The sequence below is a fragment of the Aythya fuligula genome, chromosome 4 (assembly GCF_009819795.1).
Source record: "Aythya fuligula isolate bAytFul2 chromosome 4, bAytFul2.pri, whole genome shotgun sequence".
In the NCBI taxonomy this organism is placed as follows: Eukaryota; Metazoa; Chordata; class Aves; order Anseriformes; family Anatidae; genus Aythya; species Aythya fuligula.
In genome coordinates, this window is record NC_045562.1 from 34315369 (window position 1) to 34343262 (window position 27894).

Genomic DNA, 27894 nt, shown 5'->3' on the forward strand with positions numbered 1-27894 from the left:
CTCCTCCTTGGTTCTGGTGTTCATAAGGAGTTTGTTTGAGTTCTGGTACATTTCACATTGCAGGGTGCTTCAGGTTAATGGGAACTAATTCCATGTTGAAAAAGAATATATCTTTTAGAAAACCATCTGTATCTGATTAAAAAATAAATAAATAAATTTATTCTGACATGTTTCTATCTCCAGTGTTTATGACACAACCAATCAAACAACACATGCTTTATTTCTGGCTTGAAATTGTCAAGGTTTGAGTCCTAGTCCTAGTAACTCCTTATAGCTTTGTGAGTTTGAAATACTTGCTGTTATATTTCTATTTCCTGGCCAGTACTCAGAGGATGGACTAAGTCGCCCCTTTAGCTGGTTTTGTTTAGGCTAGAGGTTACCCTCCTAGAAGTCCTGTTTGTTCTTCTGATCATAATTTATTCCCTTTCCCCTTTTCAAAGCTGTCTTCATGTTATTAGGACCCTTCTTAGAGTGCAGGCATCAGAACTGCATGTACTATTCTGTTAGCATGATACCTCTGCCAAATACTGGGCTATAATAGTTGCCTGTTGATGCTCTATATTTACTTAGATATCCACTGATTGCATTTGCCTTTTTTGGTCCCACCATTAACCAGGCACTTTGTGACTAGCTTATTATCCACTAAAACTTTCTAGCCTTAACCAGCATTACAGTTTTCCCAGAAAACATTTTATTTTGTATATTTATGCTTGTTTTTTTCTTAGGTTTATGACAACATAAAAAGACTGAAGGACTTTAAGACATAAAGGACTTCAAAAGAACAAGAACAACAAAACAGACATACAGACAAACAAACAAACAAACAAACACATGCTGCTTTCTGGTACCAAAATTACCAAGCAGTCCTGAGAACTCAGAATCAGCAAACTGTTCTCTTTACCAATCCTCCTATGTTCATCAAGCTGAAAAATGGTTTTATGTATCCACCCTGATTAGCAATAGGTTTGATAGATTAATAGTACAGCATCAGGTAATGGCTTTATGATTCTGTGTGTGCTGTGGAGCACAGAAAAGCAGTGTTCCTCATCTGTATGCAGGTTGTGGCCACATCCTTACCCCAGGGCAGGAACCATTTCTTCCTGCACATTACTTAGTATAATTCTGGTGTGGCTGCTGGGGGCTCTGCAATACGCCCAGGGCCAGTTCCTACAGTGATGCAGAAACAGGACTGCACAACGAACTTTAAAGCACTCTGGCCACATGGTTATATACAGCCTAGGCGAGTCCCTGGCAAAGCACCCATTCAGTTAGGATTCACTTCTGTTTTGACAGCAACCTCTAGTTATTTTGAACCATTTAAATGTGTGCCAGGTTGTTTTTATGTTGTTCTGTTTTTGAAACAAACATGGCTACATTCACACCATGCTTAATTTGTGGTGTTGCTCCCCAAAGAGCCTGAAGCTGGTTTCTCTCCAAAAAGCCAGTATCCGGCTCTCCTAGGTCTATGCACAATCTCTGATTCACTCCGGTTATTGGGCAGCACTCAATAGCAAAGACTTTGTAGGTAAAAGAATGTGCACAGCTCCGAGTCTGAGCAGGAGCTTTTTCTGCTTGCATTAAATTGTAAATATATATATATATATATATATATATATATATATATAAATCAGGCATATGAATTTACAGATTTCTTCCTAACCACTTTTGTAGATCATAACTGTGCTCTTATGCCCCTGATCTGGCCAGAACAAAGAAATTGAAAGTTAGCTGGGACATTAAGAAAGTCTCCCTCATTCACCTGCAAAAGATATTTGTTTCAGAATGGTCTGCAGAACATTTACTCCGTGTGCTACCACTTACCCCAGCATCATTCTTAGTGTTTTCACTTGTTTCTTGTAGTCTGTTTTAAAAAAGCACTGTTGTCTTTAAAGCAAATGAGTTAACTGGACTGCTGAGGATCTCAGTGTTTTTCCATGATTGTATCAAATCTTCCCTTGCCTTTTTTTTTTTTTTCTTTTTTTTTTTTTTCTTTTTCTTTTATAAGCAGACTGTCTTCCCCTCCTCCTTCCTGTCTCTTGGCAGGACTTGGTGTGTGAACTGTGATACTTGTCACTATATGACTAAAATTCCCTGAATAACGACACAAAAACAGCAGTGAACTCAACAAAGGAAAACAAGACCTTATCTGTATGGCAGAAACAACAAGGACTTCACACTTTGTGTTTCTGTTGTTTGCTCTTTATCTGTTGTACAAACTCTTTTTTTTTTTTTTTTTTTTTTTTTTTACAAGACACCGAGGTATTTTTGTTTGCTTAAAATATTATCCAACAAGAACTCAATCTCACCTCCATACTTCCACTGCAGTTATAGAGCTTTTAAATTAGAGCAAGAGCAGAATAGGCTCCCTAAAACTGACTTTCAGCTACTGAAATTAATGGTGAGGTAGGACAACCCTCATCGAGCAAAGTTCAGGTTTTGCAAAATGTATGGTTTTTATGTTTTTATGCTTACTTATGTATAAGGAAAACACAATGGAGAAAGGGTAGTGGCACCTACTCCAACTACTGAATTCATTCAAGAGCATATTGTTCAAGCGTATCTGTGTGTCCTGAAAGGCAGTCAGGGTATCCTGTCAGCTAGTTTGGGAATGTTCTGATAAACACTCCAACTCAGAGATGTTGAATAGATTTATCAACTTCATTTTCAGGATTTAGCCATCACAGATTATTTCTGTACACACCAAATATTTGCAAAAGCTTAGTTAAGAGGAGGTAATGGCAACTATGGCTGTTAAATAACACTGATTAGGTATTGCTGATATTGTTATTATGAATGTTGATGATGATTGCTATTGCTATTGATTATAGGAGACTGAAAAACTGGGAGAGTATTCTTGGAGAACTTGGAAACCAACATATTGACAAGTAACAGCTGGTGTGAAACTAAAATGAAAGGGCCGTTTGTTTCTAGCTATCACTATATACTATTGATTTCACATATTTTTAAATGTTCATCCCTATTTAAATTTGATATTTAACTCATCTACTCTTTTAAAAGTCCTGAGTGGAAAAGTAGGCTTCACATTTCTGATGGCTTTGGAGAGAGAACAGAAAGGGCAAAGCTGCCCCCAAATACATTCTCCCTTACAGAAGTTTTGCTTGTACAAAACTACCTTTTTCTTTCCTTCCCAGCTGTGCCCTTTTCTGTATCTACATCTATCAAAATATTTCAGAAACAAACTAAGACTGTAAAAAAGCAGTTCTTGAACTGCTTTTCCAATCAGTTCAAGTTTTCCAAGTTGATTTTCCAAGCTGCTAAGTAGAACCCTTATTTGTCAGTCACTCTACACACAACTTTCCTCTTTTTCTGACATAAGGGTCTCTTGCCTTTTTTTCCCCCAACAGACTTATCAATATACAGCTTGTTGTACAGATGCTGTGCAGGCACAAAATAAGAGAAGGTTTAACAGGAAAAGTAACCAATGATTATTTTGCTAACACTTCTGTCCATGTGACATATACATCCAAGTTACTCATGTGCACATTTCTAAAATACGTTCCCAGGATACTGCAGGAAAAAATACACAGTTTACTTCTGTTTTATCAGTGAGTTTGTTTTACTTTTGTTTGTTTGGTTGTAGTTTCTGGGAGTCATATGATAACTAGTCATTTTACTTTTTTTTTCCTCTGTTAGTGTTTATGTCTCTGATCTACTTAAAACTCTATCCTGTTGCAAAATTTACATGTATTATCTGTTTCTGAATAATAGGGTATCCCTCAAAGAAAAGAGACTTTTGAAGATAAAATTATGTATGTGCATGTGTGCTGATTTTCCTAGCCATATTTCAAGCAACTGCAATTATCTGAGTCATTTCCATGTGTTTTTCTGGTTATTGTTCTTTGACTTGCAATAAATTTCTGTGAAAATGGGAATATATCAATATTTGTACAAAACCTAAGCAAAGTTATTCTTTACTAAGGAAAAGAGTGCATTTATTTTAAGGGTTTTTAAAATATGAACTCTAGCTGTTACTTGGCTCTGTGATACATTTTAAATTCTTCCCTTCAAGGTTTTAAAGTATTTTTATTTAAGATGAAATGACTATTCAGACTGAAATGATTAAAATATTGCAATGTTTCAAAATAAGTGTTGGCCCTAACAGAATATTTCTGGAGTGAAGTAACAGTGCTGCAAGAGCTTCAGCGAAAGACAAAATCATACCCAAGGAGTCGTTGATTCACATAGCCAATTGAATTGAAGCCAAACTATTTACCTTTACCGTTGTCACTTCTCTGTTCTTCATCTTACCCAAATTACTTGTGCTAATCTCATTTTCACTATCTTCCTAAGGAATAATGCATTTAATTTTTTATGCCAGGCTGTTCTAGATTGAAATGCCTCAGATCTTTTCCATAACTTCTGAGGAGTATCACAGTTATACATGCTACACTGAGATAAAAATGGACACAACTGTTTGAGTAGAAACAAAGGCTCAACTAGTGTGAAGGACCATTCTGAATCCTCTGCTAGAAATAAAACACATCATGTTTATTGTGGTTATACTGAGCCTCAAATACCTACAGATTTAAATTTCCCCTGACATGATTACTGGCCGCAGCTGACTCTCTTTATTAGTCCCAGCTAGAATGTTTTCACTTCTGATGGTGGCCTGTCATTCTTGGATGCAATACATGTGAATCTCTGTCTCTGCTGCTTTGTTCAGTGACTGGTCCCACGGTTACAGTCCTGGTCAAAGCATTTTTGCTGAATTAGGCTATTCTTTTAGTACAGCTGCGTCCTGTTTGTTGCCTGGGCTGATTTCAATCTCAGGCTCATTTTTTGGCCATATTTTCATTTTCACCTTTTTGCTAGGATTGACCAAAACCAAGGGACTGAGACTATGTCTCAAATCAATTTGAGTGTAGCAGAGTTTCTCCCTGAGGGCTACTGCTCTGCATTCAACTAGCAACAAGAAAGCTGCTCCTAGATTTCCTCCCATCCATCTCACAAGCACAACTGTGGACCATTTGCCCATTGTGCACAGCAATCATGGAAAGAAAGGTTGTCCTTTTAATACTCTTGTACATACAGAGCTGGGGCTCCAGATGTTTCCTGCTTTCTGTTTCTGTTCTCTTCTCCCATGTTATAAAACATTTATGGCAGGCATTTGGGAGAAAAGAAAGTGGTGCAATAATGGAAAAAAAAAATCCAACAAAAAACCACCAACAGTGCATGACTAAATCCCACTTCTGCACACACAGCTTAAACAACAACATGTCCCCATGTTTTTCATGGAGCTGCTGAAGTTCAGCTGGCAAAAGCAGAGCCCAGGCAAACCTGAAGCAATGGCGTAGAAGAAAATGTTTTTCACAACTTGATTATTCTGTATTTTCTTCCCCTGTTCATGACAGATAATTTCAGACCATTCTCTGGACACTAATTTTTAATTTTTTGTGGTTCTTGAAGTTAAGTGTCTTCAATGGTGCTTTATGCTGGTTACATCTGTGATGAGCCAGAGCATGGCTCTTAATTCAGTGAAACAGATCTAGAAACAGTGATCCACACATAACCCCCAGGTTTAGCTAGCACAGCAGGAATTTGTGCTGAACATTTATTTGTATGTGAACAAATGTATCAGTAAGTGGCCATATACATTTGAAATGCTGCGTAGCTTTATGACCACCAGCAGTGTCCTGTTTATTTAGGACAAGAAAAGAGAAGGTGGTTTTAAAAATCTGAAATGGAAATACCTACATTCATTTCAGTTGTTGAAATTGAGCTGTTCAGTAACTGATACTGTTGTTCCAGACTTTTTCATTAAAGACAGCAAGCTATATTGTCATAGGTATACACCGATCATCTAATCTTCCTTTTCTGTGATTCTGAATGAGGTAATTTAGCATTTCTTAGCTGGGATTTTATTGGTTTATTTGTTCAGTACCAGCTGTGGTGGTACATGGCATTGTTTTAGAAAAGTCAGAAACATGATATGGTGCTCAAACAGTATGAGTAGCTCTGTTGACACACTAAAAGGTGTAAGTATTAGGTCTCAAGAAACTTTATAGCTGGATAACAACTGGCTTTCAAAAGTTTCACATTTGTTTTTCTGCACCAAGTGTGTATGGGAGAAGCCTACAAGGTCAAGAGAAAATAAGCAAAAGTCAAAGACAGACTAGAAAGACAAATAGTAACATCTGGTAAATGACTTCCTTCTACATTTGTGGAGCTCTCACTCACTGCAGTGAATGTGAAATGTTTTTCTTGGCAGGATTTTAGGATTAAAGTCCATCAGTCTGGGAATAAAGTTCATACAGGTTTATAACATTACTAATGCACAGTAACAAATTACAAATGTAGTTGCATTTAGAACCTGTATATAGTAGAAAATCAACAAACAACAGTGCTAAATGGTTAGAAAATAAGTTTTATTCTATCATTTTTGTAGCTTTTGAGAGGCATTCTGAATATTTCTATTGCTTTATATTAGTATATGAATATAGCATATGCACATACTATGTGTCCCTCTGTCAATTGACTAGCATCTAAACCTATCTTTGCACTAATTAAAGACTTGCATTCTCAGTCAGAGAAACAAAAGAGCAAGGTAGCTAAACACTGCTAGCAATACAGGCTGAGGATCTCAAACAAATTTTTATGTATCCCTGATGGCACAGAACCCCCCAAAGGGGGAAAATCTGCTAAGAAAGGTAAGGAAAAGATGCAGAGGTGATCTGGTTCAGTGAATTTCCGTGATGGCTACCAGCTGATCCCACACTGCCACCCTTTCTGAGAGAACCTTCAGGGAGAGATGGTCATGCAGACAGAGCTTGCGTTCTGTGGGCAGATGTCAGTTTTCCTTCTGCAGAGAAAAGAGAGAGTATAGACTGTAAAATTTTTAATAGTGTGGGTACAGCAAACAAACAAACAACTTGCCACTTTCTTCTCTCCCCAGCTTCTTTTTTTTTTTTTTCTCAAACAGGGGTTGCAAAGGTTTATTGTAGAAGCACTTCAGTGAGTTCATGTAATCATTTAAAGTTTTATTCTCTAGTACTTAATGTTCCTCTGGTATTTTGCATTGCTTGGACTTTGTTCAATGCTATATAGTTTAACTAGAACTACAGAAGTAATAGCCTTTGAGATCGGGACATTTGGACCAAATTGAAACAGAAACGTCTGATTCATGGACTAAAGTCAGTACTATAGTTTAGTCCCAAATGCACCATGGAAACTTCTTTGTAGCTTTTACCACTATTTTAGCTATGATATTAAATGATGCCTCTAAGGCTAGGAAAATTAAGATTTCTTCATGCCTGCAGGAAACAGGAAGAAGGTTGAAAGAAAGAAGGGAGATATTCATGTGCAGCTCTTTCTGTAGAATCGTGCATAGATACATTTCTGTTTGCATTCATTGTCAGAAGTCTTGTTCAGTGCTTAGAGATTGTTTCTCAGTTGGCTTTCATGCCAATATACCAGGTTGGTTGCTTTGACTTGAACATAATCTCACCAGATTTACAGCTGTGTTTTGAAAGTAGACCCTGGTCATTTGCATTTATATTTCTAATGAAGTCTGTTTATTGTCTGATAAAAGCAGGAGAAGCCAGTCTGCTTAAAACTCAGGGTGAATTGTTCAGCTGTCCCTGTAATGCAGGACAGTTGTATTTTCCTATCATCTTTGATTAATGTGCTCTTCACCGCTACATGACTTCTCTATAGATTTGACCAGCCACATGTCAGCAAGTGTAGGAGCCAATTTCTTGCTCTTTGTAAGTCAGGCCAAGGGAAGGGCTTGGGAGCAGAAAACCATAATGGCCCATGAAAGTCTGAGAGCAATTATTCTAGCTAAGCAAACACAATAAATAACAGGAAGCAAGGGTTACTTATGGAACAGATGTCTACTAAGAAACCTGCTGTTATTTTATTTAAGACTTCTTAAAAATATGAATAGAAAATGAACAAGATGAAAGTCTTAAAAATAAGGACGGTTTAAAAATCACTTAGACAGAAGAAAAATATTTATTTGAAAGATGCAAGCTCATTGTTTTGTATCTACTTTTTAAATAACTTGGTATCTTTTTATCTCTTTTAAGGTGATAATGTTATGAAAATGATTGGGAAATCAGAAAGGGGACATTTCAAGGTGAGTCAAGTTTAATTTATCTTTAAAGGTTATCTTTAATAACATTTTAAGATGTAGAATAAGGTATATTATTTAGAGTCTGGATTCAGGCCAGTGCAGTGCTATCTCAGCCCCCGGGTAGCTCAAGGGGAAATTTCACCTTAAGTAGGAAAGAACTCTCTGCATAGTAGAAAGCTGCCCACAGCTACCCCACTTCAGGGAATATAGAATATTAACTTCCTGGATACTCTTACCCTTTCCCACAATGCTACCATCTTTTTCTCTTTGGGGATGCTGGAGGGGATGATTCCTCCCTGATGCTGCAAAGGAAAAAGCATCCCCTCCATTTGTGCAACTGCTTGGTCCCTGAGTGGACTTTGGGTGGATTGTTCTTGGTATCCACCTGTCACAGTCTGGCTCTGCATCTGGCATCAGCTGTAAGCAATGTAAGCTTCAGAGGCTGTATGTGAAACTGAAGCCCAGGCTTGTGTAACAAAGAGGAAAACTACACAAATTTTGCTTTGAAAGTTACGTCCTTTATTTCTCCTGTCTGATTTATTTGGTATATAATGTGTATTAATTTGATGGACCATGTTAGGATGAATGTTGCCAGCAGGTCAAGGGAGGTGATGCTTTCCCTCAACTCAGCATTGGTCAGGCCACACCTGGAGTGCTGGGTCCACTTCTGGGCTCCCCGGTATGAGAGAAACATGGACATACTGGAGAGTCCAGTGAAGGGCCACCAGGATGACAGAGGGATGGGAGCATCTCTCATGAGGAAAGGCTGAGAGAGCTGGGACTGTTCATCTAGGAAATGAGAAGGCTCTCCATAAACGTGTACAAATATGTGAAGGGAAGGTGACAAAGACAACAGAGACAGTCTCTTTTCAGTGGTGCCCAGTGGCAAGACAAAAAGCAATGGGCACAAACTGAAACACAGGAAGTTCTGTCTAAACATCAGGAAACACTTTTGTTTGTCTGTTTGTTTGTTTTGTTTTGTTTTGTTTTTTCCTCCTGTGAGTGTGACTGAGCACTGGCAGAGGTTGCCCAGAGAGGCTGCATTCTCCATCCTTGGAGATCTTCAAAAGCTGCCTGGATGCTGTTCTGGGCAACGTGCTTTTGGTGACCCTCATGGAGGTTGGACAAGACAATCTCAGACGTACCTTCCAACCTCAACTGTTCTGTAATTCTGTGTTTAAAGCACATGCATTAGATAGCATGTTTCCAAGCTCTGTGGAGATCAGTGCTTCTTAGAAATCTGTGTGGAGCCATACTGCACAGTCCCTGGAAGAGGCAAGACACTCTCCCTTGGAAATCAAAAGATCTGTCATGTTACCACTTGTCTGCACTAGACAAATTTAATCCATATTAATAAAGACTCAGCTCTGAATTTGACAAAAATTTCCACCAACCAGTCAATTATAGTCTGAAATAAATACTTCGAAGTATTAGAATGTCTTAGCCCAGCTATTAGATATATCTGGATGCACTGGACCGTTGTTTGAATGTTCACTGTACATAACTGTGATTGTGACATATGAACACCGTCTGCCCAGATTATTAAAGAAAATAAAAAAGAAAGCCATCTGTTAATTACGCTTGCAGGTCACTTCCAGCTTATGCAGTTCTTGGAGATAAACACTGTGAAGTATGGCATGGTGCCTCTTGCATTTTAAATTCATTCCAGAAGGCATACTGGTGTTTACGACATCGTAGTTACATAGAAGGGAAAAGAGGGAAATCATGCCCTTAGGTGAAAAAAGCTGACCAAGAAAAATCTTGTGTGTGAGCAATTGAAATGGCCATATAAATAAACAAGTAAATAATTATTAACAATGATCTAGGGCTTCAGAAAAGCTCTATTGTTTTCTAAATCAAAGCTCTTTTTTTCAGGTACAGCATATGAATGGACAGGTCATGAGCTCTGGTAAGATTTTTGTTATGCTTTGACTGTGGGGATTTCTCTCTGATAATTGCATTGTGGAGCCTATCATGGGTGATTTGATTTGCAGGGAGAGTGAAAGGAATGTTTGAAATTGTTCTTTGGTGGCCTACTGCATTCTGCATCCACCTGTGCTAGATGAAATTATGCTGCTCTGGTGACAGTGACTGCTGTGGTTTTTATATGTGAGGTATTTCCTGTGAGCTTCTGGAAACTAGTGGACTAGATCCTCAGAAATCATGCACAATTAGAGTTACATTAAGTTGGTCATGAGGATATTCTTTTACCTGTGTTTACAGCTATGAAGGGTTAATAGCTGCATTTATTTTTTTTAGTTTAAATAGTGTTTCAGGAAAATTTGTACTTCAAGGCCTGTGTGTAGTTAGCTGCAAGGGAAATCAGCCTACGTATATCTGTCTGCCCTTCTTTGGAGACTGGCTGTACAGTTTACCAAAGAATACACCTAAAAAACTAATTGCACAAATAATCCCATAGAGTTATCTGTGACATTGCTGCTTTTCCAGAGAAATAGCATGTGGATGTCTTACAATTGTCCAAGATTCAGAAAAGACAACATCTGGTTTGAAAAATGTTGAATAAAAAAATACACTGGATCTGAATCTTTACACTCTCTACCCATAATGTTTGCAGCTCTTGGAAACACAATTAGGGAATGTTTCCTTGCTCTCCGCTTCATTTGCGCAGGCATGCAGAGGTGGGACAGAGTCTTGCTTGTTAGTTCCTTTGTTGTTGGCAGTCAAAAAAAAAAAAAAAAAGAAAAAGAAATTAACGTTGCAGCCTGCTTTTCCCCTTTCTTTAAAAAAGTTTGCTTAAAAGACTAAGACTAAGATCAAGAGCTTTGCAGATGTATCAAGAATTAATGACCCTAGTGTAAGTCACACATCCCATGCCAAACAATCTACATCCCATCTGAGGTGAAGAGTATGGAGACAAACTCTGACAGTGAGTATGTCATGGGAATAGCAACTGTATGTTCTGACACCAGGAACAAGTATTGGGAATGACTTCTTACAGGGAAAACAAAAGAAGATTAAGGATTCAGAAAAAGACCAGTGACCAAGGTGTCCATAGAAATGAAAGCTGACTCGTCTGACGAGTCTTGGATTTCAAAGTTTTCTTGGATGTATATCTAGACCCTGGTGGTTCTGATTTTTTTTTTCTTACCGTCTTCTTGGCTTTCCGTTGTTAGCTTGAGACAGAGACATCATATAATGAAGCAATTCCCTTGACCTTTTCCTACTTATCTTTTTAATCACAGTGAAGCATCCAATCCTTTTGATATGATCCCCTATCACAGATGAGGATCAGCTAGGATGAGGGAAATTATCCTTTAGATGCTAGGCAAGATTGAGGTGCAGTTAAGGGGAAACATATGCATCGAGCTCTTTGTTAGAACTTTTTCTCTATGTGCTATAGACCTTTAAGGAAAAGAACAAGCAATGCTTTCTTTTGAGAAAGCCATTCTAAGTTGCTACTCAGTCAGTGACAAATTTGGTTTGTCCAAGTCAGGAATAAGGGGAGTTGCAGCCTGTAGGCAGGTTCTAAGAATGTCAGGGCAACGATAGATGCAATCGCCACAAGGGACAGAGGTATAAAACCCTGTTTTGGTATGTAAAACTGTTTTAAGCTGTGTTTAAACTCTTTACAGTCCCAGCCAGAAATGATTCAGATGTCTTGTATTTTTGTCTGCACAGGAGAGTAGGGCCAGGTCAAAATCCCATACTTGAATCCTTATTGTGAAATCTGCTGCATCAGCCCTTAAATCAACACTGCATCGGTCAGGCCAGTCTATAACCTAGAATAAAAAGAACAAACAGTGCTGCAGAATAAGAGTGTGCTTGCTAGCCAAGTAAAATATCTAGGAGTAAAATATCTATCTTCTACTTCCTTTGTGTAGGATGTAACTGCCAGGCCTGAGAGCATGGAGTTTTTCTTTACAAGTTGCCTGACATGAAACTGTTAACACAGTTAGGCTAAGCAGCCTTTTTTTTTTTTTGCTTTGATGGGCAGTCATCCTTTACTATGCTTTCTGTTCTCTGTGAGATGGCTTAAGAGAACAGTAAGTTATTGTGAACAATTTATGCATTCCACTAAGAGCTCTCAGGAAAATGACAACTGCTTTCTTCCGCTGAAGTCTGCGTGTTTTGAGGATCAATTAACACACTCTTGCTTCTCTAAATACTGGCTTAAAACCAGCAAGGCAAGCAAATAACAGCACAAAGAACTTAGGAACGTTCCACACCAGAATGTGCATGATAGTATTTTTATGTTTTTCAATTCTTCTTGTGAATTCTAAGATTGGGCAGTGTAAGTGACGTACCCTAGAGGGGTCAGTTTCATTTGCTGTTTACCTGCTTTCTCCATGCCTCTCATGCTCCCCTGGAAGTGTGACAGGCCTTTTCACACCACCCTGGGAGAGGAATAGGCAGGAGGAAGGGTGTACTCCTCCTTTCAGGCCCAAACATCAGCTCTGCAGCTTTTGCCTGTTGAAGTACTAGAACAGAGATGGGGTTTGTCTGAGGTCAGCAATGAGCCCACATTGAGGTGTAGGATCTGACGGTATGGGAGAAGATGAAAAGATGCTTCATGTAACCTTGGTGGTGAAGTCCTTCTGGAGAGGTCACAGACCCCTTTGCAGCCCTTCACAGTGAGAACAAATTCTCTCAAAGAGGAGAGTTGCGAAGAGAAGGAAAAGCTTCATACCTATCTGCAGATACCTAAACGTTTTTGCAGATACTACAGTAGTTGTCATTATCACGAGACACAATATTTTGTGTCAGTACCACTGAAGATTCCTGTGGTGTCACCCATGGCTATCACAGCCATTATCACTCAGGCAGTTACCCGGCTTCCCAGCCAAACTTAGCTCACTCTTCAGGAGTCTGGGGGGAGCCGGGGAGGGCAGAGCTGGTGTTTGACAGCCTGCACCTGGGAGTGTACACACACCCTTTTATGCCTTATCACACAGCTATACCAGCCAAATACTTTCTTGTGTGTCAGGAAAAGGTGCAGTGACAGGAGCTGGCTGCCAATATTTGATGAGAGAGTGGTTCAGGCAGAGAATGTGATGTTTCGTTGAAGCTATGATGCTAAAAGATGTATAGCTAGGACACTGGTATTGGATATGGCATGATGAAAGTGACCTTTGCATGTTGCTAATGGGTCACAGAGTCTGGTTTCAGTCAATGTTTTCTAAAGCCTAGGTTTTAGTGTTTCTTACCATTAAAATATTTTTGAAAAATAACATTTGGAATGGAGAAAATTATATGAGCATGTTTGGAAAATACTTGTTATTATTTTTCTGTACGGTTCTCAAAGGGTGTTTTTGGAAACTCAGAGTAGCAACCTGCTTGTCTTGACTTTCATCAACATTGTCTGTCTACGTAAATGACCCCACGGGCCTTTAGTCTTCTTTTATGCTCACTGGTGGCCAACACCTTTTGCTCTTGTGTGGCTTGACATGGCTTAAGGCTGCTTCTGTTATGAGCTTCACAAATAAAAGTTAGCTTTGCTACAGCTCCAATGCCAGAAAATAAACACACATACACTTAAAATCCAGTGAAAGTCAGGAAAAATCTTTCTAGGGTTTTCAGTTCAATCACTACAGCCCTACTCAGCTAGGGAGCCTAGAGAACAAGCGAAGAGTAGAAGGAAGAGTCCTGCCTGCCTTTCATGTAGAAAACCTTCATGCTTTTCAAGGCAACAGAACGTCAAGTCAGGTTGTGTTGCCTAAGGCTGCTATGCAGTGAAGGGATTTAAATGTAACCTCTGCATACAGAAAAAGGAAGTCCCTTAATTCATTCAATATTTTATTAGAAATCTCTTAATGCTGGTCTTATTCCTAAAGGTAAACATCTCAGAGGCTTTTCAAAGCCTGTATTTCATTATTTAATAATCTGTTTTCAGTAACACAACTCCCTAGGTCTGCGCTTGTAACTAAGTCCACAGGCTGGAAATATCAGCAGTCCAGGAACTGTTAAATAATTAAGCCATTGGTGCCTGTAAGTGTTAGGGCTTGAATCACTCATATTTTATTATCACAAACTGCTGGGAAAAAAATGCTGTGAAAAAAGATTACTTACTAGCATTCTTTAAGGACAATATGAGTTCATATGACCATAGCATAATTTAAAACTATATGAAAGTTTGTTTTGAAAGTAATATTTATAGCAGAGTATTTTGTAGTGAACCTGTACATACCTGGCTCTTTGTATAGAGCACTTTCACCTATATGTAATAGAGTTTTCCATCTTCTGGACTCAGTGCTCACTGGAAATTCCCTTCTCAATTCAGAGGTTAAACACAATTTTATAGGACTTGTGCATGATAACCTTTGTTAAAGAATTCCTGAGAATAGCCACCGACTGGAAAATACAGAGCAAGGTGGCCATGGAACAGCACAACTCTCTACCAAGCCTGTGTGCATTTGTGCTTGTATTTGTGTTTTCACACTCTTATGTGCATATATGTGGGCATACATGCATGCACAAACACATGGTATCCTGTCTCCCAAATGGGGGAAATGTCTCTGAAGGTAGCTGAAAGCAAAACTTTTGACATGTCTGTTGGACACTGAGGTGGAGGTGGGATCGTTTTGAACACACAGGAAGGCTGATCACTTTGCTGTGGGAGTTTCGCATCCACAAATGACACATATCATGATATTTTTTCTTCAGATGAAGATGAAATTGGTTTTATCACAGTACCATTTACTCTGGAGGAGAACAAAGTAGTACAATCACGGCTATAGTGTAAAAGAACAGGAGTTCAAGGAGGAATAAGAGAGCTTTTATGATCTTTAATAACATGCACACCCTAATTTAGTCCAGATGGAAAATGGTTGAGTGAGCACCATAATTTAGTACAGAAACAGATTTCTTGCTTCTGTAGATGTTTTGAATTTGGTTGTTATGTGGACTGAGGTGCCTGGATAGTAATGTCGTGGGTAGAAAGGAAGAAAATGAGATTTTGATGAAGTATTGTAGGACATCAGAATATTTTCTTTGCACTGTTAAGTGAAATTCTGCACTTAGTAGTGCAAAAGCAAGAAAATGCAAGGCAGGAAATACATATGGACACTCCCAAATACTGTTTCATCTGTTCTGTTGTGTCTGACAGTATGACAGTACTACCTTTCTGTATTCATCAGCAAACATTTTTACTATTTCTTAAGCTAAGACCTGGAAATAAGTGGTTAGAATTGATTTTTTTTTTTTTTTCATTTCATCCATTTGTTTATTTTGGCTTTTTGAAATATTTTGGGACTCTTCTGGAACTGGGAAATCTGTCTGCATTCCCCTCAGCGTTTGCTATTTGCTGTGTTTACAGGCTCAGGCTATATTGACATTGTTACTAAGGAGGATCTAGCTTTCAGCAGTCCAGGAGGCTCTAGCAACATTCTATACACAAGCAAAATTCGAACATACAAATATTACAGTAAAAAAGCAATTCTAAAATTCTTTTTTTTCAAACCACTCAAAATTACAAAATACTAGAATTAAGCTTACCTCTGACCCATCTTCTGTATATTAATTATAAAATAGTTGCTAAGTTTGGCTATCGGCATGAAAATCTCCGGTAACTTTGATGAGGACAAATTGCCTCAAATGTCTAAAAAAATACAAACCCGCAAAATTTGATTTTCAGATCACCAAATATTTTAAAATAACTTTCTTCTTGGCTACAATTGACCGGACTTATTGTTGCCTTGATTTAAACATCATATTGACATCTTGTTGTATTTAGCTGCAAAAAGAACATGGAGATATTCATGATGAGTCAATATCCTGTGATTTAAGCAGACTGTGGCTATTTCTGCAATTGAATAATGTGAACGAAAGAGTAAAACAGTCAAAGAGCTGTTTATGAGTGTTGCAAGTCATTCAAAAAGAGCCTCTGCTGTTATGAAGACATCCTATTTCTTTAAGTGGTAGCTACACTTTAATTACAAAGGATTTTGTTTTCCAAACTGCTAGCAATAATTGGAAATAGGAGTATGGAAACTAAAGAACTCATTTTCATGGTATTCTTTTGATTCTTTTCTAAAAAACAAAGCCCTACCTTATGGTTTATTTTATGAAAGTTTAGAATTATATTTTCACCAAACACACCTTATTCTTCTGGTTATTTTCCTGGACATGGTATATCTTAATCTAATGGTCTTACTTTTTCTGTGCTGGAAAGGGAGAAAAGTGAAGCTTTTAAAATGTGGCTTACATCTCAAAGCAGCTTTTTCATGCACAAGCAGTCCTCTGCCATCACTTCTATCTTGTGCTCCAAGACTGTTCTTTTGGTTCTTGCTGTTTCTCATAGAACAGACCTTTCCACTAGGATGTGAGAAAATTGTTGTACTATAGCTGCACTCTGCTCCAGTTCAGCACCACTGCTGCTTTGAGTCACTACACTTCTTGCTGAAGTCATGGCAGGTTTCTTTTCAGCAGTTCAGAGTCTAAACATCAAAGGTGATTTTTTTTTCTTTAAATGTATTTTTATTGTATTTTATTTTTAGTAAAAGCTGCTTACTGAAGACAAGTCATTTGACCAGTGCTAAAATTTGCTGGTTTATCTCAGGGAAGTAACTCAACACTTAGCAGCAACAGAGGATGAAACCAATCACACAACTTAGCAAATAACTTCTAGTTTTGAAGAACCTACATGATGTACACGTGTGCCAATTACCTCAATCCAAGAGGATTCAGGATCTAATACAACCTCATGTTGTATTAGATTTGGGTTTTAGGGAGCAGAAAAGTTTTTTCTTAAGTTCTTTTAGTCTGATGTAATGATATTATATCCTTTAGCTTTTCAGAAGAATGCTCTGAACTGTGCACATTTTAAAACACTCACCAGACAAGTGACAAGATAGAAGCTTATGACACAGTGATTTCATTTGAGACTAGTGTTTCAATATCTTTCTCTTTAAATTTTTGGGCTGTACTTTATAATTGTTTAAGGGTTCTGTCCCCAGCCTTATCTAAGATAAATCTAAACAGTTTCCTGCATGTACTGTATAATAACCACAAAAGATGACTTATTTTAATGGCATTTTGTCCATGTTTTTTGAGATGAACAGAAGCATTACTGTGAAGGATGAAAGATCATTTTAAATAATAGTAAGATATATAATTAGTTCCAGGTAAGCAACCTCAAATCATTCCAGAGTTTCAATGGTGAAAACACATACACAAGTAGTTATCATAGAGGAACTCACCTGAGGTAGCTTGTCAAATTTTCTGCCATGTGCTGAAAATTTGCACTCTGTAACAAATGTGATGCAACTTGCCTTCCTTTTTGTCTTTACTCTGGGGATAAAAGTACATTTATAGCAGCATCATATGAAGCTGCTACCAGTTTTCCATCAATAGTCACATTCAGTGTTGTTTGGTGAATTCCTAACTCTGAAAACAGAAGGAAGAAATAGAGAGCTCATCATGAATGAGTATTCTTAGAATAAACATGTGTGAGTGTGAATGAGGTAATGCATATTATTCTTTAGAATTAAGATTTCCCTTTGGAGTTAACAGGCAATTAAATGTGAAATTTGAGGCAGAAATTGAACCAAGATGCTACTAGATTATTTTCCTCTGTTGCAACAACTCCCATTTCCTTTTTAAGAACCCAGTTTATAAAACTGTTTTAGATGTCACAAAACGGCTTGGACAAATAGCTGTTAGGTACCTGCATTAATCTTCATAGTTTTGGTATTGTTGGTTTACTGTAACCCTCAAAATGTCTTACTATAGTGTATCTGTCCACAAAATTAATCTTAACATCACACTGCCACTTTCTTTCAAGGGTACACTAAAATGAAAAAGACCTAGGAATCCAGCAGTGTACACATCCTATCGATGTGTACCATTTAAAACTGTAACAGGCAGTGCAGAACTTAATGCTGAGTATGTCTCCATCTCAGATGTCTGTAGATTGCAATTTGATTTCTTTTACTGTATATTTCTCACATTAAAGAATAAAGTTTGCTAAAAATTAGAGGAAATACGCAATTACAAACATAAAATATATTATTTACTATTATAGGGTTTTGGTTTTGATTCTGTAACGGGTGACTAAAACCAGAAATGTGCAGGGACTGGGGAAGTTTCAGAAGCTGTTATCAATGAGTGAAAGCAGGTTACATTGCTGTGCCCTGATACATAGCAACAAAGAAATTATTTGAAACAACACACAAAATATTAGACAAGAGTGAAAGCAGAGGAGTGGCCTTTGCTTTGCTGGCTGCCATACCCAAGCTCTTGTGGACTGATGAAAGGAATGTGCTCCAGAGGAGAGGCCATGCTAAACAAGACAGTTCCTTCATGACACTTGAAAGTTATGACAAGCAAAGAGAGAGGGAGCACGTACCATCTCCATTTGATGTTTGCTCCTGGAACTGTTAAATGGAAGTTTATGTCCAGGACCTGAGTTTGTGTTGGGGTATGCACAATCCTTCTTTACACCAGACTACACCAGGTGTTGTCTCTGCTACTTACTGCATTTCAAAATGGAGGGCCTTTCTAATTGATAAGTGGAGGAACAGTACAAGTGAATGTGTGCAGAAATGGGTTTAATACTTCCATGGGACAACTGCTCTGTCGGTGCCAGGCTGACCTAAAGGATTTCAGGTGGGCAGCCCATGAGTGATTCCCAGCAACTGGTGTCTGTCTGTGCCTCCCTTGGGTCCTGCTGGTCCCTTAGCCAAAACCACCCTGGTAAGTGTGCAACATTATGCCAGACCATAGTGTCCCTGCTGTGATGAGTGTGACAGGAGGATTGCATTGCTTTGTCATCACTGGTGTCTTGCACAGGAACCTAGTCTGAGGTGATTTCTGATGTCTGCTGAGTCTAATACTCAAATTAGTGAAGAACAAAAAAATTATATGAGTGACATCTGAAATCCCAACTACATAATATTCCAGAGCTAGAGACTATCTGTTCCGATCCTGTGAGAAGAGGCTTTGTATTTAAATGTTCAATACTAGATTAAATATTAAGGGCTCAATTCTTCATTGCATTGCACTACCATTATTCCAGTATCCGTATTCTGAATGCATGTTTAAATATTAAATTTCTTCTGACAGGATAGAAGCTGATATGCAACCTCTGACACTGGGCTCCCATGCTGTTTCTTATGTCACAAATGATGACAATTGCCAGAAACGGTGACTTGCAGCAGCAAGAGACTCTGCAATATTCACTTTAATTGCATTCCGTATTTTCAGATATAATTTACAGTTTGAAAATGTTGAAAAATGAGTGTCCTGACATGAGCTCTCAGTATCCTGTCGCAAGCCACTGGGAACAGAAAAGTTTTTCTTTCAAGATTCAACAAAAACAGTCCCTTACTGTGTGACAGAAGCAAGCTGCACCAAACCTGCCAATGATTCAGCATGTTTTTCTAAATTCAAACTGGTCTGCAGCCTAAAGTTTGCAGCAGGGATTCAGACCCTGCAGGGAAACACCAGAGGCTCAAGCCTTTCTCCCAGCATCCGTCATGATGCCAGGTAGGGAACCAAATGAGTAGCAAAACACTCTCTGTACTAAAATAGCATAACAAATGGCTCCAGGGCACACAGAGAGAGGCCAATCCACAGTATTAATTAGCCTGAAAGTAATTAGCAAAATATTGCTAAAAAATTGTAAGTGGCATAATTGAGAACTATATGAGTTTTTGAACTCAGCAATATGAAAACCCATGTGTAGTAACTGTGAATTTGATGCACATTGGGAGGTTTCAGTGACAAGAAGACTAGTTTTGACTGGAAGAGAGAAACATAGTATAAAATATAATTTGCTGTAGAAATTAATGGCTCTGGATGTAATGTAAATTCTTCCATCAAATCTACGCAAGACAGAGAAGGAAGGGACATTACTTTTTACTAGAATTAGTCATGTGAATTGCAGTGAACATTTTTGTAAATTTAGTTGTTTTTGGAGTGGATCATTCATTTTTCAAATGTCTTAATTATTCAAATTTTTGACAAATATTTATGAGACTAGATTTCAGCATATGGATCATTCATGAAGAGCCTGTTCTTAGTTTTACTTCCCTTTACTTTTACTTATTTACATACCACTTAATAAAAACATCATATGAGTCCCTATCATCAGCCATTTTTCTCAAAAGGTTTGAGATCATTTTTGCAAACTGTTTTGCAAACTCTCTAAATGTCAAAATTGTCCTTTTTTCTATTTCTTTACATTTATTTACTATCATATGCAATTTCAGTCTGGTAGTCTCTTGAGAAATGGCTATCTGTGGAAAAGTTGTCCAAACTGCACAGTGTATTGCAACCAGCTTTTCAACATATTAATTCAATTTAAGTAAACAATGAAACACCTATTACATAAAATAAATTAATTTGACTTGTAACTCCTTACTGGGAAGTGCTTAGAAAGCTTTGTTCTTTAAAGCCCAATTCTGAGTTAAGGTGGCAGTTCTTGTCAAAAGCATAACAGGATTTGTTCTGCTTTATAACTCCTGGAATCCTTTGTGACTGCATATATAGTAAATGGTTTCAGCCAAATATGACACTAATTTTTTGAAACCTAAACTGAAATATGATACAGCAACAATACTTAGGAGGAATCATATACCTTCTTTCAAGTAATAGAGGCATTTACTAGGTTCTTACAGAAAGTGATTTCATTTTCAGAATTTTTGTCTGAGAAGTAGCAGAATTCCTCAAGGCACAGCTGTTAGCTTTCTGTGTAAAACCTGGAAAGCTATGATGTACTCAAATGCTTTGACATTATGTCACATTGTAAATGCTCAAACTATGAGATCTAAAACAATATTTAGACTGGAATATAGGAAGATATTTAGATATAAGAACTTGATTTTTTTTTCTATTGAAAAGTAGAGAGGGTCTATTTGTGCAATTTATATGTGGGGTTAAACCTAACCTAAAAACAAGTCAAATTAACTATTTTTTCTATGCATGTATATTATTTATATGAGATTTATCCAGTCTTCCGTGACAGAGATTTTGTTTGCTCTTTTGTAATTTTAAAGGAACATGATTTTTAAATACAGTAGCCAGTCAGTAATTATATGCAATTTTAAGCTTAGGGGGACATTTTTTGATGAATAAAAGCCTTAAACATGTTATCCATACTAATGTGCAAGGCATCTACTTAACTCAACTACTGCCTGCCACCTGTGACCAAACAATGCCAAAACAGACAAAACAAAGGAATAATAATAATAAAATAATAATAATTGGTATGTACAGTTTTCTTTATCCAAAGATTTTAAAGCTGTGCTGAAAAATTGAGGCCTCAAAGCATCACTCCTTCAGCTGTTGAATAAAGAGGTGTTTTTCCATTTGGAAAGCATTCATTGTATTTCTCAAGTTACTGGAAAAAATGAGCAGTCAATGTGCTAATTAATGCCTTTTGCCTCCACAAAGTGTTCTTGTCTGTAGCAAAAATGCTTGTAGAATGGCTGTCTTATGAAGAGGTTGGAGTTAATCATGTTCTATGACATGATGTTGTCCCCTCAGTGTTGTTACATCCTAAATGCATAGAGAGCAGCTGTGCTCACAGCCCGGGTAGTCCACTTTAAAAGACTTAAAAGTGGGAATGAAGAGAGCTTGCTTCCACTCAGAAATCTGTCACTGGCTTCTTTCTGGCCCAGAGTTCCTCTCCATGTCTCATCCAGTTAGCTCATAAAGCCCTTAGAGCATTGTCTTACTCTTGCAGCCAGTTTATCCAGAACATAGTAGATTAAGACTGATTAAGACCTCGGTTTGAACTCTCACAGAGCAGTATCCATGGCTAACAGTTTCTAATCCCTCCAGCTGTTTTAAGCATTGCTTCACACTGTAGCTTGTCTTGGCCTAGAATCAGCTTCACGTGTATTCATTACCATTTAAGCAGAATGTAACACTGAGATGTATCTGGGTATGGAATCCTTAATGTGAGTTAATAAACTCTGATAATAAACTTACAGGAGTCTACAAGGTGCTGTAAACCATCAGCATAGGCTACTGACTCTGCATAGGCACACCTACCTCTTCTTTGCTCTCTGCACCGGCTTTCCATGCACTCTTAACGAACAAAGTTAGGTCTCAGTTTGTCTTTGCATGGTTCTCAGTGGTCTGATCCCAGAGGTTTTCAGGACCAAAGGCATCTTTTAAAGACCTGGGTTGAAGACAGGTTGATGACTCTGGTCCTTCTATATCACTTTTTATTTTTTGAACTAAGTTCCTCTCTGCTCATTGTAGACACCTCAAGTGTCAAAAATGCAACCCATGAGCCTGAAACCTGTTATCCTGAAACTACCAAAGAATTAGAGTAGCATCAGAGCAGCCTTTTAGAGAAAACCTGAAACAAGAAGAGAAACAAACACAAAAATCTAAGGAAGAGTAAGACTGTCTGGATTATAGCTTCCCACCTTACTGGCAACAAAAATAAACAAATCGCCCATTCCCATCATGAGGTGATGCCTTTTTCCTTGCATGGGAGTCCATGTGCTGGACATTGAACATCAGGCCTGATTGTTTGAGGTACATGCCAGCATGTCTAGAGAGAAGGCATACTGTGGTTCACCAGCTGGGAGCTGGTTGTAGGCTGGTGCTGTAACGTGCTCTGGGAAAGGACGTGGGGAAGGACATAGTGTGATGCTGACCTAGCTGCACAGCCTATGGGTTCATACCAGGGCTATGTTCGGTCTGGGCACCTGCTCAAGTGCAATCCACAAACCATCCACAAAGTCTGCCTTCAACCTAAGGCTAACTTTCTGAATCATGGGTCCTCTGAATGAAGTGCAGCTACGCCCGTTACAAGGCACAGAGATGTCCTTCATATTTTTGGATGAACATAATTACAGAAAATAAGCACCTTTGTTTCTCCCTTTGAAGTAGGTAATATATAACTAACACCAACACTTGTCAAGAGGAAAAACGGAGCAATTGGAAAGAATGGATCCTATGGGTTTTTAAATTTCATCAGTGTACAGTAATCTTTACCCCTTTCCTTGCAGAACTCTTATTGTCCTGCTGTGAACATTATTGAATATAAATACGACATATTGCTGTAGAGTGGAGAAAGCTCAAAACAATTTCCACTAATCAACACTCTTTCACTGGAGGAGGTAATGATGCCTCTCCTGTTTAATTACTGATTTAACAAAGTGTTGGCAATAGTGAGATGGATTTAAGTTTGTTGTCTTTGCACAATTGTAAATAAAGTAAATATATATGTATATATCATTTCAGATGTGGCTGAACTATTGTCCATATAGCATAAAATCAAGAAATTCAAATGATGGTTCTCAAAAATGACAGTGATGTTTAGGGTAAAATTGAAAACTTGAAGGACAGTACTTGCTGTGCTGCAGACTGTCCAGGTTGCCTGATATTTCTTGTTAAATTAAGCTGTATTAAATTGTTTATAAAATTGCTGAACTTAAAAATACTTTGGGCTAAAATTTTCCATATTGAATAACTACTTTAGGCTAGTTTGTTTTATTTATTTTATGTTTTTCGTTTCAACCAGAATGGGCTTGGATGTTTTCAGTGACTGTTTTCAGCTTGAAGGGGAAAATACTTCATTCTTGTTGAATGAAACAACACCAGATAAGTTTTCTTTTAGAAGAATGCTGTGCTCTTTAAACCATTACATATTTTAAATTTTTTTTTTTTTTTTTTTTTAGTTCAATTCATCACCAAGTTAAAAAAGATTTTCCTCACTAGTCAATTCTGTGTATCGGCTCCCTCTGTCATTGACTGAATAGCAATACTAGCACATGGATGGAAGTGGGGAACCTGTGGCTGGGGTCAGGGAAGATTGGGAGGTAGGAGCCTGGAAGTCAAATATTTTAAGCTTCTGTGGAATTGCATCCTAAGAATGCAGATGGGACCAAGCCAACAGTATGGGTCTGGGCATCCCCACCTTCTTGGAAATTAAGTTTTATTTCTTAGTTTGGGCTCATTAGTATCAAAGTCGACTTTAGTTTAGAGCAACTGGTTTAATGAAATGAATAACAAAGTAACTTAGTAACAGATTATTATCTGTATTTCATGAAATGCTGCTTAACATTTTGACAAGATGTCAGTTCCCTAACTAGCATTTGTTAATAACTTCATTGACTTCATGAGCTGAGCTGATTTTACATGAAAAGATCATCTGTTCTATTATATTTCATGACTGTTTAAGGAGTGAGAGCTTTGACCGATGATTATCATCAAATTCTTGTCTAGATATCCATTTATACCAAGACTTAGAAAGAATAAGAACAGATGAAAAAATATATAGTTTAGTGACTAAGTGTCTTGAGGTCCTTGTACAGAAAAGTAAAAAAGGAAAGGGGAAGGGAAGGGAGGGGAAGGGAAGGGAAGGGAAGGGAAGGGAAGGGAAGGGAAGGGAAGGGAAGGGAAGGGAAGGGAAGGGAAGGGAAGGGAAGGGAAGGGAAGGGAAGGGAAGGGAAGGGAAGGGAAGGGAAGGGAAGGGAAGGGAAGGGAAGGGAAGGGAAGGGAAGGGAAGGGAAGGGAAGGGAAGGGAAGGGGAGGGGAGGGGAGGGGAGGGGAGGGGAGGGGAGGGGAGGGGAGGGAAAAGAAGGGGAGGGGAGGGGAGGGGAGGGAAAGGAAAGGAAAGGAAAGGAAAGGAAAGGAAAGGAAAGGAAAGGAAAGGAAAGGAAAGGAAAGGAAAGGAAAGGAAAGGAAAGGAAAGGAAAGGAAAGGAAAGGAAAGGAAAGGAAAGGAAAGGAAAGGAAAGGAAAGGAAAGGAAAGGAAAGGAAAGGAAAGGAAAGGAAAGGAAAGGAAAGGAAAGGAAAGGAAAGGAAAGGAAAGGAAAGGAAAGGGGGAAAAAAGAGAAAAGAAAAAGAGAAAAGAAAAAAAAGACAAAAAAAAAAAAAAGAAAAGAAGTTTAGCTCTGACAAAAGCATCACTTATTGAAAAGATAACAAAAAGCATTCTTCAGGACCGTGAAGACAATATATAAGGAAAAACTGATATTTAAGGGACTAGTAAGGGTGTAGTAATCTCCTTAGAGCTTGTGCTCTGCACTGGTATGGACTTAGGGTTAGGATTGAGCAAGAGACCAAGTATAGAGCTGTAGATGAAGTGGAGATGTACAGAGGCTGCCAAAGAAACCAGAAGTCTACAAGTAGATTTCACCCTTCAGAAATTCTTCATGTGTGGGAGGGCTATAATGATCTTATATGGCTCTGTCACTGCCTAGGTTTAAGGTTGGGGTTGGTTGACAGAAACTAGAGTTGCAGTTACATTGGGCTGCAAGGGGGCTATCAAAGGAAGGAGCAAGCTGGAAAAAAAATAAAAAATCTGTTGTAAGAACTCCATGTGGGACTTATGTGAATTTTACCGGTCAACATCTAGAGTTTCATTCCAACCTATATTATTCCATGATTATGTATTGACTCTGGGAAACAATGTGAAATGAAACACAGAAAATCTTTGTGGCTGCAATTCAAGTTCAAAAAACAAAAAAATCAGGATTATTCTCCCATGGTCTCCTCAACATGAAAGAGTCTGATGCAGCACTACATTGGCTTCTGTCCAGTCTAGTTGGGAGGTAAATTGTAATTCTCCTCCAGGAATCCAGCCTTCACCACCAGTGTCCCCGACCCCTCTTCTCCTGAGAGCTGAAGTCAGCCAAACGCAACCACAATCCCTGCAAGATGCTGACATTCACAAACCCGTCCTCCCACTCTCTTCTACCTCGACATTTCCCACTTGTTTTCTGAATTTCCGTCTTGGCCCAGACATCTCCAGGCTAGACAAGTCTTTGCTGTGGTGAACTAACTAACCCCTTTGGGCATGGCATGGAGAAGACAAGACAGTATTTCCTAGCTCCAGCTTGCAAACAGATGAGTCTTCATCATACCAAAAATTGAGCTGTTGATTCTAAACATGTGGCACTTCCAGCACATGTGGGACAAAGTGCCTGGGAACTGGGAATGCCATGTGCTGAGTGGCTGAGCCATCCCTTCTTGGGAAGGCCCTCTGGGAGTCAGCTGACAGGTAATTTTAAGGGCCCATTCAAGAAGTCTGTCTGGGATGTCAGGCCTACCGGGCACTGAGTTGTCAGCCAAACTTACAGCTATCATTCCACAAGAATCTTGTTGGCTCTTAGAAATCGTCTTCTCTCTTACATGTTTGCAGCTTTCTGTGTACATCAAGAATTTAGTAGAGATAAGGGTCAAACCATAGAATAAAATATTTCAGTAAGTACTAAGTGCTGAATTTTTAAGCGTTGCCCATTTCAAGGGCCAATTTAAACAAGACAGAATTAAGTTGATCTGTTTACCTTCCTAACACTGCTAGCTATAGCATAATAAACGATAGGGCTGTAAGCCAAGCAAGGCGACTGGAAGAATGTTTTGTTTAGACTACTACAACAGCCAATTCAGCATCATGGTAAGAATGCAGTAGGTTAGGAGAGAGCTGAACTGACAGAGCTACCATAAGAGTGATGATTTTCTCAAGTGCTTGAGGCAATTGAACTTATGCTTCAGATTTCCCCAAATGTCCCTAAAATATTTAAAGATCCTAGTAGTGGATGTTATTTTATACAAGAAAATAAATAATAATAATAATAATAATAAAAAGAGAGAGAGAGAGATCACTCTTGTATCTATTTTACTATTGTTCTACATTTGTTCTGCATGGGTTTCTACTTCATTCTATTTCTAGTTTTACCACTAGCTAAGTGCTCTGTGAGAAGTCATTTCATTCTCTGTAGTGCTGCTCTTTCTGTAAAACAGCAACCGCGATTCCTACTTCTCTCTCTTGCGCCTCCAGCTCTCCAAAGCCTCCAGAGAGCTTTCATTACATTTTGTTTTATTGGCAGCAGGACCAGTAACTTTAGAACTGAACAGAGAACAAAGCAAATTTAGCTTATGAAAACACTTGTATCTAATTCAGTGAGAAACAAGCTCCAAGAAGCGTTTTACTGCAGGCCTAAAGAGGCTTGTGATTTCAAAACTGTGATGAGGAAAGAAAAAGCACTATCTTGCTGCACAGAGCAGTGTGTCCTTCTGCCAGAACCTGGCTACCTTTTTATCATGTCAGAAGGTTGCTTTCATATTCTTTCCAAGCTCTTTGTTGCTCCTTTGGAATGACTAATGTTGACAAAACTGAATTTTGTTCCTGTTTCTGATACCCTGATACCCTTGTATACAGATATTTCATTTCCTAGTTTTACGCACCTCCTCTGAATGCAAGGATTTGGGAAAAAAAAAAAAAAAAAAAAAAAAAAAAAAAAAAAAAAAGAGCTTAGAATTGTGCAAATTATTACAAAAATGTGTTTATTTGCTCATAGCCTGCATATAATATCCCAGTTCAGATAAGCTTTGTCAAAAAAAAAAAAAAAAAAAAAAAAAAGGTTAGGGTGAAGTATCTGAAATCTTGAGGCATTTTGCTGGTGAGGATTTATCAAGGGAAAGAATGAGGAAAGACTCTATTCCCTCATATTTTACTCCTGATGACTAAAAAGTATAAGCTTCTCCCAGTATATGTTTTTATGCCTGTATGCATTTATCAGTGTCTTCACCAATTGTGTTTTAACTATTAACAGATTTAGCTAAAATAGATATAAAATATTGCTAATATACACAGAAGAAGTTTGAAGACCAAAGTAGCTTATATCTTACCCTCTGAAATCTGTATTTCTTTAGCAATGTATCATTGTGCATTTCAGCCAAACAAACAGATTTTTCTGGAGAAAAATGTCAGAAGTACCTAAGCCATATGGATTTTCATTAGGACTGAGATTCTGAAGAAAGTAAAGGACAGATCTCTAAAGATATTTGGTTCTTTCCATTAATTCTTCTAAGAAGGTGGTCCAAGTTCATTTTTGAGAAGGGTGTTTAAAGAGAACCAAAAATTGTATCTATGA

At 38.2% G+C, this 27894-nt stretch overlaps 1 protein-coding gene across 2 annotated transcripts in view; it reads left to right on the forward strand.

The window, feature by feature from the left end:
• Nucleotides 1–27894, forward strand: part of TTC29 (tetratricopeptide repeat domain 29) — a 372975-nt gene that overhangs the window by 88410 nt on the left and 256671 nt on the right. For both annotated transcript variants that reach the window (XM_032186005.1, XM_032186006.1), the window contains exons 2-3: nt 8049–8098; nt 9971–10004. The gene's annotated coding sequence lies outside the window, so the exon portion shown is untranslated. The remainder of the gene's footprint in view (nt 1–8048; nt 8099–9970; nt 10005–27894) is intronic.